Source organism: Thermobia domestica, chromosome 8 (genome assembly GCF_964235325.1).
Source record: "Thermobia domestica chromosome 8, izTheDome1.hap1.1, whole genome shotgun sequence".
Taxonomy (NCBI): domain Eukaryota; kingdom Metazoa; phylum Arthropoda; class Insecta; order Zygentoma; family Lepismatidae; genus Thermobia; species Thermobia domestica.
Genome location: NC_137461.1, coordinates 259731881 through 259744894, shown reverse-complemented (window position 1 = coordinate 259744894; position 13014 = coordinate 259731881). Strand labels below are relative to the sequence as shown.

Genomic DNA, 13014 nt, shown 5'->3' with positions numbered 1-13014 from the left:
AGTCAACGCCTGTGGAAGTATCACCTTTCATCTCAGCGACAGCGAAAACTATGGATTTGACACTAATATCGGTCACTTTCCATTATTTTTACATGTCTCGCAATTCCCCACCCCCGGTGACTCCCGGCCCGCATACAATGGTGGCTAAATTTGAAAATCATCGCTAATGAAAGTATCACCATTGATCTCAGCCACCGCGAAAACTACGGATTTTACATCGGTCATTATGGATTATATTTACATGTCTCGTGATTCCCGTTATAATGCCCCCGTTTCTTATCTGATGGGGGCTAAATGTGAAAGTAAACGCGGTCTTGAGTTTCACTAATGAGCTCAGCTATCCCGAAAACTATGAATTTGACATTAATATCGGTCAATTTCGATTATTTTTTTACATGTCTCGGAATTTCCCCCTCTGGTGACCCAAGGCCCGCATACAACGGTGGATCTATTTGAAAGTAATCGCTAGTGGTAGTGTCACCATTGATATCAGCAACCGCGAAAACTATGGATTTGACACTAATATCGGCATTTTGGATTACATGTACGTTTCGGCATCCCCCCCCGTTGACCCACGGCCCGTAGCCGGATACGGTGAATTTGGAAGTTAATGCGATCGGAGTTTCACCATTGATCTCAGCGACCGCGAAAACTATGAAATCGATACTGATATCGGTCATTTTCTACTCGAAAAAGCTTTGCCTTGGTGTGGGACCTGGACCAAGGTATCTTTGACCAAAATTTGGTAACTCTCGGTCGACTTGTCTGGTCCCCAGGCCGGTACCGGTAAACGTCCCCTGGAGACCCCCTAGTAAGGAATTTTAAAAAAAGCTCTTCGTCTTGGTCTGGGGCCTAGACCAAGCTACCCGTGACCAAATTTTGAAAAGTTTCGGTCCACTCGTCTCGTCCACAGGTCGCACAAAGATAGACAGATAGACACACGAACAAACTCTATTTTATTTATATTAGAAAGGTGAGATCCGCCGTTATTGTATTAGTGCGGTGCTTGAGCTATTGATCGTGAAAATTCAAACTCCGATGAGTGATAATTTTATAGGCTTGTTTTATTACAAGTTTAAACTCTTTAGTCAGTAGAGAAAAGGGCGTGAATCATAGGTCAGAGTTGATGACAATGGGTTTTGGTGGGTCTGTGGGTCGCAGTGGGTAAGAGTGGTTTATGGTGGGTGGTGGGTCAGAGTGGGTCACGGTGGGTCGTGGGTCACGACGGGTGGTGAGTCAATTGGTCGTGGCTAAAGTTTCATTGCCCCACGCCCTCTCTGAACTACAGTGTTGAAAATTAATCAGTGAAAATCAATTGCAATTGATCAATCAATTGAAAGTAATTGCTGTGGAAATCAATTGCAATTGAATCAATTGCCAATTAATTTCAATTGCAATTGAATTACAGAATTCAATTGCAATTACTTTCCACTGCAATTACTTTCAATCAATTGATCAATTGCAATTGATTCTCCTTTTTTAATGGCCAACTGCAATTAACAATTAACCATTACTTATTTCAATTGTTAATTGCAATTAACAATTAAATTTACAGATTAATTGTTAATTGTTAATTCAATTGAAATTTGCCCAACACTGGTTCAGACCAACACCTAACAAAGGTAAACAGGTCTCTGTATGTACACTCATGTCCAAAATTATTGTCACATGATTATAAATATGTTGTTCTAGTAATAGAATTTGATAACGAATTCTCCCGGTATTTCTTATAATGTTAGTATGTGTATAATCGGCAAAGACAAGTATGTGGTAAATTTCATGTCGGAAGAGCAGTAAATAAGAACAATAAAACGAAAAAAGATTTCTTGTCCATTGAGTTACATTTTTTTTACTCATTATCATTTTCGTATTTATAATTCTTTTCCTATGAAAATTTACCACAAATATACATTTCCTGACTATACACATAATATAAATATTAAAAGTACCCTGTAAAATTATCAAATTATATTCTTACAAGAATACAGTTATAGATATGCGACAATAATTTTGGACATCAGTGTACTTTCAGTTTTGTCAGGGAGCGGTGCGTACAAAATTGGTACGATTTATGTATTCTTACTTGAACTCCCTATGTCAGCATGAACTGTGTACAGCTGCGCAAATTGTTTCGAGCAGCTCTTGAAAGTTCCATCAAAAAAGCACTGCTGGCTGTCCCTCACAAGGGAAATTCAGGAGAAAGCACTCGCCTGCAGAGAAACTAAGCATGCCATTTGAAGTCCCAATTCATGCTGATTATAACAAACTAATAAAATTCCTGTACGGTTGAGAACGGTACGAGATATTCAACTTCATACAAGTTTATATGAGAAAATGAGGATATACGCATTTATACGCGTTAAGTACAACATAATTAGTAACGAATATTGACATACGAATTGAAAACTATCGGAAGTAACAGAAAAAAGTGTTTTGCAACAACTAACGGGTTTGTTAGATACAATTAGTCATTACATTGTTCACAATAATCATAGGTTAGAGATGAAAATTGATCACTGTTGTTCTTCTGTTTTATGAAGAAATGACGCAGGCAAAATACTCCCTTGCACCATGAACATTTTATATGTGCAATTGTGTTGCATCCGTCAAGAGAACAGTTCGCAGAACCAAAGCAAAAAGCAAATTCGACAAGTGATTCAAAAGTTATAGGCCTATAATTTGTTCGTAACCTGTCTTGCAGAACGCAAACTGAAACAATCCAATGTATCGCGATCGGAAGTGATTCGTATGGACACGAACTTTATTTGATTGTTTTGTTGGTACATTATAACGTCCAGATGAAGAAGATTCATACTATGTACAAATCTCCTGCCATAATCTTTGATTTATCGGAATCAAAACACATCAAATGGTTGCACAAATCGTGTGCAATTCTTTGGTATCTTCTCAACCATTAGGTTTTTGCCATCCGTCATGCAACTTGTAATGGACAATTTGTCAGTGAATGGACCCAGTGATCAAGCAATAGCAAGTTCAAACCATCAGGCTTCGTCATGGGTGAGAATACTTAACGCATTGAAACGTGCATCCACACATTTTCTCATATAAACTTCCAAGCTGAATATCTCGAACAGTTCTCAACGTACAGGAGTTTTATTACCTGTTGTAATCAGCATGAATTGGTCCCTCAAATGACATGCTTATTTCTCTGCAGGCGAGTGCTTCTCCCAAACTTCCCTTGTCAGCTGGCTTTAGACCATCATATCCAATAAATAATGCAATAAAGCAATTAATAAAAACAATGAAATGTGCAAATTGTACATATAACAGAAAAGACAATCCCTTTATAAATATCCAAATGTATGTCGTTCCACTTAGTGAGCAACTTTGTAACTTATAGGATGGCACATAGATTTGCTGTAATGATTACTAAATTAATTAATAATCATAAATTTAGTATGAGGGATTAATTCCTCTCTTTCCAAATACAGTTTCTCCCAGGCTCGTGGCAGTCAGCACGCCGTCGTGGCAGTCAGCACCTTCATATTTGCAATCAGCGACATTCGTGGCAATCAGCACCAATAATTGGCTGTGGCAGTCAGCACCCGTGGCAGTCAGCACCTATCCACATTCATAGGACCTAAACGCCATAAGACCTAAAAATATAGGCACTAGACCTAAATTTTAGATCTTGTGCCGTTTAGGTCTTGTGTCGTGAGATGATTTTTAGATCTTCGGCCGTTTAAGTCTTATGCAGCCACAAAACAGAAACTAAAGTTTCAGCTTAGCATTTTGTTTTCTTGTACGGAGTTACATGAGACATGGACCCATAGTTTATCGTCGGGTCCTGGCTTTTGGGATCCATATTATTTTAGCATTCGTCGGAAATTGATCCCGGGTCCCAACATCAAAGAAGAGAGTGCTAATAACCATTTGCCACGATGCAATGGTAATCATTGTTTCCGTTTGAGATAGATACCATGATTTTGTTCACTGTTGACCACAAACAGTTCGATTTCCGCATCGAACTTTAGGTCCAATTCATAAACCCTATGCCACATCAGACGTTAGATCCCAATCATCAAAGCAAAGAAATAAGTGCGAAGGTATACATTATGCATTTTCTTATTTAAAATGTTTATTTGGTTTCTGCCAAGGATCTTATAAAATAGAGGATCTGCCCTTACAAAAAAAATCCTGAAGCCATACGTCACAGTTTCGCCACCCCTACTCTGCCCACTCCGCCCAATAGGATCGCAATGTTTTGAGCCAACAATCATGGCAGAAACGAAAGTAGCCAATCAGGCGATGGCAGAAACGAGAGTAGCCAATCAGACGTGCCGATGCTCGGTTGCTTTTTTGGCTTCATCGATTTAATAGGATGAAGATACATATGGGCAGATCCTCTATTTATAACATCCTTGGTTTCTGCAAAGCAATGCACAGTGATTACAAACATTTGCTGGCATGTGGAAATACCCTAGCAGTAAGTTTGATAGGCCCCGATACGTAGGCTGATTTTCAAAGGAGTTTCTAATGTGAAAATAAAGTTAAAAGATTAATGTTAGCACAGTAAATTTCTCGTCTCGTTGACGAGACGAGAACTGCCTTTTTCAAATACGAGACGAGACGAAAAATTTCACGAGCAACACTAGTGCACCCAAGTCCTGGATCTCAAACCTGTTTTAGTATTATATAATGCATCGTTTAAAACTACGAACTGATAAAGGGATTGTAGGAACATATTGAGGAGCATTTATCAATGTTTAAAGATATACAAGTCATTCTACAATATACGCCAATAGAGCTCCCAGTGGCTATATCGTTAAGAGTATGCGTCTTGGCGCGGAAACACATGTAGTTCGGATCGCACACTAAGCTATAGGTCCACGTCTCATATAGCCTCGTTATTAAAAGGATCACTAAATAATAACTCAACTAATAAATACCCTTCTAGAACCTCTCGTGACGCAGATTTTGAAAACTTCTAGATTAAGCTCATGGCAGAAATGTTGTACATACATTTAGAAAACAAGACAAGAAACTCTTAACCACATGTTATAAAAGATACATTGACCAAATATAAAGTATATATATTAGCCAATCAGGAATATGCCGTCATTTATCCAATTATTACGATCTCGCATTTCCAATTGCAAGTTTACTCTTTTATAGAGGTTACTTTGGCAATTGAGTTGGTTGGCAAATAGTCGCCAAAGCGGGCCAATTACAACGTAGGGCCAACGTTGACAATTGAGTGAGTCGACAAAGCGGCCAGTTACAACGTAGGGCCAACGTTGTTAATTGAGTTGGTTGGCAAACGCTCATCGAAATGGCCAATTACAACGTTGGGCCAACGGCGGTAATTGAGTTGATTAGCAAAGTGGTCGGCAAAGTGGTCAATTGTAACATAGAGCCAACGTTAGCAATTGGCTGGTCTACTGTTTCCCATCGTAAAGTCAACTATCTGTGGTCCTAAGGTCTTTGGTTGTGCCCCGTTTTTAAAATAACCAACATACAACAGTTAAACTCTTAAAGCGTTTGTTTAATGAAAGTAATACCTTATAGTATTGAAGAATTAAGTCAATTTTGACATACCCTGTACAATAAATCCAATAACTTTTTACGTAAACATTGTACGTAATTCTTTTAACAAATAAAAGCCAAACGATAAGGCTGATTTTTTTCCTATTGGTATAATGTCGTCAAATCAAATATATCAGGTGCAGATAATTTGACGAGATAACGTACTATCTAATCAACCTAGAAACGTTGAAATCTAAGGTAAACACAGATGATAGGAAAACGTATGTAACTTATCAAAAAAATGCTCTTTAAAAATTAAAGCCCAAATGAATTTTTATCATGAAAGAAATTAATTTATAGGCATTTACACCTAGTATATTCATGTTGAATATTATGGAAACAAAATATATGCCCTAATATTCTAATTGATCGAGAAGCATTAGGTGCAAACTTTCGTATTCAGTAAGAATAACCAGAATTAAATTTCTAGATTACCTTACAACTGAAACAACATTTTCTTGGAAATAAAACTTCAGTCACTAAAAATAAATTCCCAAAATAACAAGCTACATGAACTAAATACTAAGCGTGTACTCCAGAGACAATATTGATTTGGACCCCATATTTAATTGTAGATTCATGTCTTACATAATCGTAGTATTACAAAGGGGTTTTAAATATGTTCCTTATTGCACCATATAATACGCAACACTACCAACAATATTTCCTGGTTAGCATATTATTAGACTTAAATTTCAGTTGTGATATTATAACTGAAACTCACATTTTGAGCCCAGTCCATGTGAGGCTGTGGAGGGCCAAATCGTGTTCTAGGGTTTTCTTAGGAATTCGTTTCCTTTGACATTTTCATCCCACCAGTTCTTTCACGATCATTCACTTTTTTATTGTCCATCGTCTCCTTTATCGTACAGGCCATAAAAGTGGGTCGTAAAACTAATTTCATTAAAAATATTTGGATTAATCTACTACTGGAATCAAAATTTTTGATGTTTAATGTAGTACCGATTCGAATTTTAACCACTGGTTCCCTCACGGTGTGTCACAACACGCTGGTATCGCGCAGTCCTATAGGACATAGGGTGCGTCGTGAAATGTTAGAATTTAAATATCATGAAGCATGTAATAATTAGTTAAAATACGTACATTTGAAGACAGACTTTAGAAGTCAAAGTCTCCATGGACAGCAACAATTACAATTGATTCTTCTACTTTATATAAAGTTATGTATTACATTATTGTAATTTATATTATTAGTATTAAAAAATCAAACAAATATGTCGTTATGATGTAGGCGTTGAGCAAAGTGTATCGTCAGTTAAAAAAGGTTGGGAACCGTATCAGGCCGGTAGCCAGCCCAAAAATTTAGGGGGAGGGTGCGGCAGAAGTTAGGGGGGCCCGATTCAACCATAATATATTTCATCACCATATTATAGTTCATTTTCAAGCCTAGCGTCAAAATTTTAGGGGGGGCAGTGAAAATTTAGGGAGGCCCGGCCCCCCTAAACCCCCTAGATACGGGCCTGAACCGTAGACCCCATGCTTTAAATATAAAAGATACTAGAATCAACTTTCAGGATTAGTATGCTATGGACAAGGGCGCCCATGTTGTGGTTTTCAAGAAGGGCAAGTATAAGCGATGTTTCAAAAATAGTTTCAAATTTTGCTGTAACTAATGTAAAAATTCTATTGGATTTTCGATATTCTGAAGTACAATTTCCTCTAGGGGGGAAGTACTCCACCTTGCCCCTCCCTAATGGGCGCCCTTGGCTATGGAAAGTAAATTTGTTGCCTCATGTACTACTCGAATCAAATTTCAGACTCGCACACTATTGGAATCGAATTTATAAATTTTGTCGTGTGAGTTCTATACAATTTATTGTGAAAGATAGAGTCAATTTGGTGTGCAATTGAATCTTCCATTTTTACTTAAATCTATCGAGTACAGATTTATGTTGTAATGAAACTACGTGGAATTAAATACTATCTAAGCTTGTACTATGAGTCATACAACAGTATTCATGATACAGAATAAGAAATATTACATTAAACGGTGGTTTTAACAATTAATTACGGAATATTCTGTACAGTATCATTTCTCAGAATAAAACACAGAACAAACGCAAGAGAAAACGACGGGAAAAGAAAGACGTCCTTGGAGATGGCATTAAAATGCGTTATACGGTGGATACGAATTGCATCTCTTCCTTCTTCAGTTTTTCCCATGATCCCATGTGCCAATTTATCTTGTTATCTCCCTTTCTTTCAGTTCCCTCAAACAGTATTTTTTTTTGTTTGTTTGTTTTGTTCTGTGTGGATGGAATGAGTGAGAAGTGATTGTTTGAAAAGCATCTATTTACAAATCAAGGGCGGGAAACACACAAAGACAAGGTCGAATTAAAACAGCTATTTTTCTCTGTGTACACATAACAGTTAAGTCTAATTGCATTGTTTGTAAACTGTATAACAACGATCTGTCTATACTTACAACGGCCGAAAAAGTACGTTAAATTAACATATTGTTACATTCTATTTAACGTATCGCTGACAAAATTGTATGTGTGATTAATGTCTTTTAAAAGTGATCATTTTAATAACTCGTTTAACATTTCATTTAGTACATACACATATTTCATGTTTTATCTAGATTTGGCCCAACGGGCCCAGATCTTCGATATCTAGATCCAGTGAGATTCGGATCTAGGTATTTTCGGGTCGAGATCTGAATTTCAGATATCCCAATCGCGGATTCCCATTCCTCTAAACTAAGCTTAGATATCAGAATTCTCTGGGATTAGAATCTGTTTCAAGACCTCATTTCAAGTTTCATTTTGCCTGTTTAAATAAACAAATCAACAAAAAAGACTATAACTGTTAACATTGTCGAACCTGTTTAAACTTACACGTATACCTCCTATCCGTGAGTTTCACAAAATACTGATACGTATATAATCGTTAAGAACATTTAAAGGATACTTGTGAAACTGAAGGTAAGTCACTCCTCTTTAGGCCATGAAGTCCCAAGAGCTGTGTGTGGAGGTAAAATCTCCATATTTCGTTGATTTGGGACTCATGGACATGGAGATATAGTCAGGACCATGCTATACCATAAGTTAAGAGCTACAGTAGAGTAGTCAGTAAGACACCAATGTACTAGCCGAACGACCTGGATTAGATCCTGTTTAACTCTCGTTCCAAAGAGGTTCAGAGTTCGTCCAGGCTCTGTAAAATGTGTAACTGGAGAAGCCTCAGAAGTAAGGCTATAATCACTTTTGTAACTGCTGAAGTTCACTCCACATAACTGTCTCGAATGGAGGACATCCTTTGCTTCATCTTTACACTATTAGTTAAGATCGTCAGAAGCAATGGTTGAGAATTGATTCGAATTATTTAAGTTGAAAGTGCATTAGTTTTGCCAGTCAGTTTCCATGAGCTACACAGACCATGGCGATTTATTATGTAAACTAAAGCGTGGGACACAATCCGTGACGTGTGGGCTAGGCGAATGAAATAAAGGTTGTGATGCGGCGTTGCCGTATGGTAAAAGAGTATCGCTAAGCAGATGCGAGTGAACCGGTTCTTTCGTGCACAAACTGGCGTCATTTTGTACAAAGACATGGTAACATTGCAGCCCTCTCATTTGCTAACAGACTTTAAAGATAATTCGGAGCACCGCCTTCTAACGTCATAAACGCTGTCCCTTAGCATAGTATTGCACCCGAGCTTTCTCCCCGCTGTACACTATAAGTTAAAATTGGACTTAATTAAAAGCTCTCATTGCTGATATTTAACAAATTTATAATTTCTTAGTTTGCCAACCAATCACCTCAAACTCCATACCATATTTAGGTAATCATTTAACAGTCCTTCTTCCTGGTCTAGTGGCTAGCGCGTGTAGAACTTACTCTTGAATCTTTACTACAAGGTTGTTAGGAATATGGTAGATGTAGTTATCTGAATATTCCAATCTGGTGCGCACCAATGGGGTGGTCCACCGGGTGAGGACCCCCTCAAAACTTCCTAACACAACATATACATTTGTACATTATCTCAATAAAACTATACTTCTTTAACAAGGAAATGATTGATGTAACATGTAAATTTGTTCTTACACTTGATCTGTACTCTTTCTCTTATAAAAACAATCTAGTCCTATCATTGTTTTCTGAAAATAGAGGTGGAAGTATTTTACAATTTCTTATAATCTTTTCGGGTGCAGAATAATATCCGTTCCATACTACATAGACGTAGTGGTTTGTAGTATTAGACTTCCCTCCAAAGCTTGGACCTCTCCCGACAAAAATTCCTGAGGCCGCACCTGATTACAGTAATCCTAAAAGCAATGTTGGAAGTATAATAGTTGTGGAAAGTGGGTTAGAATACGTAATTAACAAGGCAACTAATACAACGAAACAAGTTTATCTACATCTTCTTTACATACAATGACCATACGTTGATACATTCAAATATTTACAGTGTGTTAGGTTTACACATAGAAAATGAAAGTAAAACAAGAATTAACTTTGATTATGTATTTATGCTACTGGTGATGATTTCATCACCTACTCCAAGGTTAACAACGAAGAAATAAGAAAAAGCAGTCAGGACAACTATTATTCTATTCCCTCTCTGTTCAAACGAGAAAGAGATTTTTCTGCGAAGAAGAATCCCAAAGGAACATCTGAATAGCTTCTCGTATATTCTTCGCTGTGACGTCAATGTTTCACTATTTACCCATCGGCACTTACAGGCGATGAGAAACTCACGTCTATGCTGATTGGGTTACACAATCTATGAACTCATCTTTCGTTCCTTACGCTAAAACAATATTTTTGTTGTCGTTTTTAATGATCACTTATAATAGATTTGAAAATGCATAGTTGTTTAAGATATTTCAGAATGTTAGTCAGTGAACAGTGAACCGAAGGCCTGGGGGGAGCAACTAGTCATAACTAAAATAAAATTCCTTGCCCTGCCCGGACAAGTGACTTTCAATTTGGTGTCGTGTGCTTACTGCATTAGTTAGTGTAGTTAATGTGGCTCCTGATGGAACTATAGCATTTGTAAGGTTTTAGAACGAAGTTTGATGCCTCTTAATTCAAATATCTTCTCCCATTATCTCACGAGGCCGGGTCAACCTAAAATTGTGGCTTCCCTCCAAGAATCGAACCAAATACCACATGCGTAAAAAAAGAGTTTGTCAATTAATTTGTTATACATGGGAAAACAGCAAATATATACACATGACATTGGTCTATTACAAAATTAATTTGGTACAATTCACGAACTAGAACTCATGAAGGGGTGGAACGGTGGTTCAGTGCTAGAACGCTTACCTCTGGTGCTTAGGGTCCCCGGCCAAGTAAGTTTGTGGTGGACAACATCGTGCCCATGGGTTTTTCCCGGATAATCCCGTTTCCTCCCACTTTACTCATTCCAGCAATTCTTCCAGCATCGTTCTTCCCCCCCTTTAGCCTAAAGGAGATAATCAAGGACTTTAAACAGAAATATTTAATTTTCGTTTTCGAACTCATGAACCTGTGCGCTCTATGTGAAAATTAACAACGCTTGAATACTATGGAAATTTTTGGCCTTATGCACTGCATCACACCAATCCAGACAATGAACGACCATAATCCAAACCAGTGTACCCCCAAGCCCGTATCCAGGGGGGTCTAGGGCCACCCCTAAATTTTGGCTGGCCCTCCTAAAATTTTCACGTTAGACTGGCAAATGAACTATATAATATGGTGATGAACTATAACATGGTTGCATTGGCCCCCTAACTTCAGCTGCTTCCCCCTACATTTTTGGGCTGGCTACAGGCCTGTATATCCCACCCAGCTTGATACAACATAGAGTGAAGTGACTTACGAAGGCAAAGACTCTCTAAGGAAGCACCTTTTTACTGTTATCCTTCTCTGAATTTTCCGAGGTCATTATTATTATTATTATTATTATTATTATTATCAGTTACTCTGCTTTTTGTGCCAAAGATAGTTACATAACTAGAGAAAAGAGGTAAGGAAATGACAGAAAAAAATAAATAAGGATTTTTTTTTAAAAAAGTAACATTACAAACATATGCAACAACAGAATTTCGTCTAAACGACATCATTACTTCTGACACTGCTTCTACAATTAGCACCGAATAATCTACAGCAAAGATAATAATTACAGCCGTGCGTTTGGGATGGACCATTTTCATGTGCGTGTTTAGGGAGTGGGTTTTCCATCCTAGTCTAACAAAGCTCAAGGACACAAATACACCGTAACGTCACGATGTTCACTCAAATGCATCCACTACCTTAGTTTTTTTGCTGTTTCCTCCCTTTATCTTGATTCTTCGTGTTTCAACATTTGGCTCTTCCACTGACAGTCATTTTTGCCAATTGTCAACTATTTAACAAAAAAAAAAAAAAAAACACCGGGAATTTTAAAAAATAAATGTATGGAATTTCCCAAAGTTTTTGATATCGCAGGACAAAGACATGTTAAATGCAACACGATACTTTTATCTGGTTTTCCCACCCTTTTCGCAAAACTTTTAACTTAAATACAAGGCGTCAACAGGGCGCACGGATGAATACCACAACTTACTGCATCCAGTGATGATTCCAGAACATTCTCTCCGGAGAGAAGAGGGGTGGAAAGCAGTTTTACGGAAATACTGAAATTTTACACTGAGCACACGATAGGATACATGATCCGGGGGAAATTTCCCTCCAGGCCACTTCCTGAAATTGTTACTCATTGCAACACAATTGCTATTTTTGCACTGTAATAAGGTTTAGTATTTTCCCATTATCCACGAATATTTAGCTGAGACTAGAACATATGGATATTTCTATCATAATATATTAATCAAATCCTTTTTTTTCCTTTTTTTCATTGCAGTAATCAAATGAAATATAGACGTTATCATCTCACATTTTGCCATTTGAATAACCGGATACCGAGTTCAAAATAGTAACGGACCATGAGGCCTGTTTAGTAACTAAACGAAAGGTGATCTTGAAGAGCTTTTGTATTTAGGTTACTTTGAAATGAAATGAAATGAAATCTTTGAGTTTTACGTCCCACGATTATGCCGGTAAGGCTAAAGGGGATAGTGATAAATGGGTGAAATGATGGGATGAAGAAAGTGGGAGGAAACGGGAGAACCCCGAGGAAATCTACGCGAACGCTCTACCACTGAGCCACCGCGGCCTCTAAAGCTACTTAAATGTGAATATTTAATTATATTAATTTCAATGGTAAACTAATTGTTTGTTTTAAATTTCGTAGACTTTCAGATCTTCTTCTGGCAGTAATTAATGAGTAGTTTGTCAATACGAAATCGTTATAACTAGGGTATTGGATAAAATGAAACACCCCAACAGGATTTCCGACATTGGTTATAACGAAGATAAAGCAAAACAACGCCTATAAATTTCTTTCCAGAACGGCCCAGTTTTGTTTTAAAACATCAAAGTTTAGATACGAAATCCTGCCTAGATTAAGCGAGCA

The 13014-nt window shown here is 37.5% G+C and overlaps 1 protein-coding gene across 6 annotated transcripts in view; it reads right to left on the bottom strand.

Annotated features, from left to right (window-relative positions):
• The window catches only part of Mmp1 (Matrix metalloproteinase 1), a 101475-nt gene that overhangs the window by 79216 nt on the left and 9245 nt on the right, over positions 1 to 13014 (bottom strand). The gene's annotated exons all lie outside the window — the stretch shown is intronic.